Raw genomic sequence first — 4407 nt, forward strand, 5'->3', positions numbered from 1 at the left:
GACGGCCAGCCGGCTGACCGGCGGAGGCAGAGCGGGCCCCGGCTCCGACCGGAGGCGCGACACACCGGCCGGGTCAAGGGTGATGACCGCCACCGCAGCCGGGCCGGCCGACCGGCGGGGGCAGAGCGGGCCCAGCTCCGATCGGAGGCGCGACACACCGGCCGGGTCAGGGGTGGTGACCGCCACCGCAGCCGGGCCGGCCGACCGGCGGGGGCAGAGCGGGCCCAGCTCCGATCGGAGGCGCGACACACCGGCCGGGTCAGGGGTGGTGACCGCCACCGCGGCCAGCCGACCGACCGGCGGAGGCAGAGCGGGCCCGGCTCCGACCGTGCGTGGCCGCCGTGAGAGCTCGTGCTGCGAAGCACAGCCAGAACGCTTACAAAAGAGGCGGGAGGATTTTCGGGATAGTTGAGGTCATAAGCTGGTAGATGGTAGAGGGAGAGGGGAGGGGGGGGGGCAGATTTGCATGCGCCCCACATCAGGCACGGACCCTGCATGATATCTTGATGCGGGCTAGATTCTGATGGGCAAGCCGGACGCTAAAAATTAACCAGCGGGCAAGCCAAGACACATGCAAGCTCCGGGTGCTGCAGTCCCGTCTATTCTCGTCTCGCGGTCGCGAGAGAACGGAAGTCCCGCAGCTTCTCCTTCTCCCCCCGCCCCCTCATCGCCTCCCCAGCGAATCCTCCTGCCCCTGACACGACACCAGCGTGCCGCTGACCACCAGCACAGCACTCAACGCCGACGTCTGGCCGGGCGGCGACGGCCGGGCGTGTCGTCTCTAACCGAGGCAGCCGTGACCCGGCCGGCCGGGGTGCCCGGTTCCGGGGGCGCGGCGCGCCGACCCGCCGCGACCTTGCCCCCGCGCGGCGCGTCTTCATTCCCGTCCGATTAGCATGGCCCGCGACCCGGGCCGCGACCCTGTGACCCCGCCCGGACGATGGGCGCCGCGGGACGACAACAGATGATTTACATGCGCCCGGACGCCCCTGCCGGGTCGGCGGGTCAGAATTAATTGTTATTTCATGTGTGGCGGCCAGGCGGCGCGGCGGCGGCGCGGGCGCGGGCGGCGGGGGACGCGGCGTGGCGGCGGCGAGGGCGCGGGCGGCGCGGGCGCGGGCGGCGCTCGCCCGGCCGCCAGCCGGCCGGACGGCGCGCCCGTCTGGCGTTATCGCCCGGGACCGGCTGGCGGCGGTCGGCCGAGCGGCGCGTCCGCCGCGCCCCAGCCGGCCACCGAAATTAGATCTCGGCCGAGATAAGGTCGGCGGCGCCTGCACACAAAGGCGCGGACATGCCGCCGCCGCCCGGCCGCGCCGGGCCCCGGGCACGGCGGACACGCGGCGCGCGATGGGACCTCGTGGGACCCCGTCCCCGTCAGAGGCCGGGGTCGGGGTCAGCGTGCGGTGCGCAGTAGGTTCTCGTGGGGCCCTGTCTGCTTTGAGAATTGAGCAAAGGACATCGCACTTGGCTAAGCGTGGGTTCCGGAGTCATGTGCAGACGACACGTGCTAGGCAGAGGCGTCGGTGATATCCCACCCGCCTTGGGGGTGGGTCTGGGCCGCTCATGAACCGGACAGCTGGACCTGAGCGAGAGCGGGACATCCGGTATTCCGCGGCGCGTGCTTCGAGGCGCACTCACGTGAAACCCGCCGCATGGTCTGGCCGGCGCTGGAGCGCCGCGTGGCGCTCACCAGACCGTCTGACCTGGCGCCGTTGGCGGGGGGGAGGGGGGGGGGGGGGGTCGTGGTGGTGCCAGGACCCCACGAGGCGGCCTGCTTCCAAGCTGGGGGGGGGGGGGGGGGCTCGGCCTCCGGCTGTTGACGTTACTTCCCCTGTGGGTTTAATCTCGCGGGCGCCGGCCACGGTGTGTGACCTCCGATGACACATGCTGACTGGCGCTATTGTTGACACTGTCGCCGGTGAAACGGAACATCGGTTGCATTATCTGTGCCGTGGCGGCTCGGGAGCTGCCACAGTGGGCGGCTCGATGTTGCCGGGCCCGTCGCGGTTATGTCGGGGATTACGCCGTCGATTTTACAGCCGTGTGAGTCACCCGACTGGCCCATTTTTTACTGGCGCCGTAGTCGGTAAAACTCGGCAGTGAAACTGCCCGTGTGCGCGAAGTGATGACGGCCCTGCGCCTGCGGCACGACTGGCATCCGCGCGTGTTGAACGATCTCCGTCGTTAACTTGAATTACGAAGTAACGATTTGGTTAATGAAAATGTTCTTGCCCGCGCCGCCGGCGGCATGCGAGCCGCAATAGTCCGGCTACCGGTGCGGAATCACCTCCGTTGTGGGAGTGCTCTCGGTCATGAGGTGCGGCTGCTCTTGGAGCGCGCGCTCCTCGCGAGTTTCAAGACAGCAGAGCGACGCGACAGAAGGCGACGGAGCCTTTTCAATGAACTTATTGATGGGTTCGGCACCGCAAATTCCGAGCAGCTTGTGCAATGCAGTCAAAACAGAAGATTCCTCGCATTTCGCACAGCATGTGTGATGAGCTTCGGGTTGATGGGAAAGGTGCGCAATCGCTCGACATGCAGCTGTTAATTCCCCGAACTTCCCATCCCGGTAAGATAAAATCCAGCGGCCCCAGCTTGGGCTGTCATTTGCCGTCCTTTGGCTTCTTCGCAATATGCGTCTTTCCTTCTTTAGTCTCTTCAGCCTTACAAATCTCGTCCTGCACTTCCCTCGGCGTCTCACAACACGCTCCACTTGGCTAGGAATACCAGCTCCTGTGGGTCAACATGACCTTTCCATCGGCTTTACCGACCGACATGCCCCTTCTCTCGGCTTAGCCGGGTCCTGCGCGGTCGACGCGCTCCGAGGAGCTTCGTCCGGCACTCCCGACACAAGACCCGGGCTCCGAGGAGCCTCGTCCGGTACTCCCGACACAAGACCCGGGCTCCGAGGAGCCTCGTCCGGCACTCCCGGCACAAGACTCGGGCTCCGAGGAGCCTCGTCCGGCACTCCCGACACAAGACCCGGGCTCCGAGGAGCCTCGTCCGGTACTCCCGACACAAGACCCGGGCTCCGAGGAGCCTCGTCCGGCACTCCCGGCACAGACCCGGGCTCCGAGGAGCCTCGTCCGGCACTCCCGACACAAGACCCGGGCTCCGAGGAGCCTCGTCCGGTACTCCCGACACAAGACCCGGGCTCCGAGGAGCCTCGTCCGGCACTCCCGGCACAAGACCCGGGCTCCGAGGAGCCTCGTCCGGCACTCCCGGCACAAGACCCGGGCTCCGAGGAGCTTCGTCCGGCACTCCCGGCACAAGACCCGGGCTCCGAGGAGCCTCGTCCGGCACTCCCGGCACAAGACCCGGGCTCCGAGGAGCCTCGTATGGCACTCCCGGCACAAGACCCGGGCTCCGAGCAGCCTCGTCCGGCACTCCCGGCACAGGACCCGGGCTCCGAGCAGCCTCGTCCGGCACTCCCGGCACAAGACCCGGGCTCCGAGGAGCCTCGTCCGGCACTCCCGGCACAAGACCCGGGCTCCGATATCCCGGCCTTTGTGGAACCTGCATTGTCTTTTCCTGACTTCTCATGCCCCCCCCCCCCCCGAGTCTTTTTTGTCTACTATTCACTATTTGTCCACTATTCCTTTTGGATCTTTTCCAGTTCCGCTGGTTATATGTTGGGTTCCCTTGCCCCTCTCCTGACCGGCACAGCCCTACATATATCTTGCCTCTTTTCCTGGTTCCATCCCGTCTCTGTTCTGTCCCTACTGTCGCTACTCTTGGCTTCGTCCAGATCTGCTTGGTCTCTCCGTGACTCTATGCAGCCTCCTGGTTTCCTCCTGGCTCCGCTCTGGCGCCGTCCTGTCTCCGTCCCGCCTCCGTCCTGATCTCCCCCTGACGCTCTCCCGGCAGTCTCCTGCCGCCAGCCGCTGCGCCGCGGGCTTCCCCGTTAGGCCGCTGCCCGCACCGGCCATCCGCCCGTCCCGGCCCGTCGCGTGCTTCCTCCTTCCGGATTCACGCTCGCATTTCCGGCTCGGCCCGCCGCCTCGTCCTACACCCCGCCTACCGTCTCGATCTGACACCCCGCCCTCCCCCACACCTCCTCGCTCCTCCCACCGCGACACCTCGGCGAGGCCCCAGGGCATGTGCAGCCCCGGCGCCGGTCGGGCCCTCGCTGGCAGCCGGGCCGACCGGACCCTCGGTCGTGCCGCCGCGCCCGGCCGGCTGCAGCGCCCCGCCCTCGCCTTTAGCGGCGCGGGCGCCAACCAATTAACCGCGTTACGGCGCCGGCGGCGGCGCGGCCCGCCGCCGCGCCCGCGCCCGATTGATCTCGGTCGCTTATTGTTGTTGTGTAATTGACGCGAGCCCGGCGCGGCCGGCGCGGCCGGCGGCCGGCCCCGGCGCCGCCGCGCGCCCGCTGCCCGGCTGCCGCCCGCCAGTCGCCGTCCCGGG

Source organism: Pollicipes pollicipes, unplaced genomic scaffold (genome assembly GCF_011947565.3).
Source record: "Pollicipes pollicipes isolate AB1234 unplaced genomic scaffold, Ppol_2.1 Scaffold_6138;HRSCAF=7277_pilon_pilon_pilon, whole genome shotgun sequence".
NCBI classification, from domain to species: domain Eukaryota; kingdom Metazoa; phylum Arthropoda; class Thecostraca; order Pollicipedomorpha; family Pollicipedidae; genus Pollicipes; species Pollicipes pollicipes.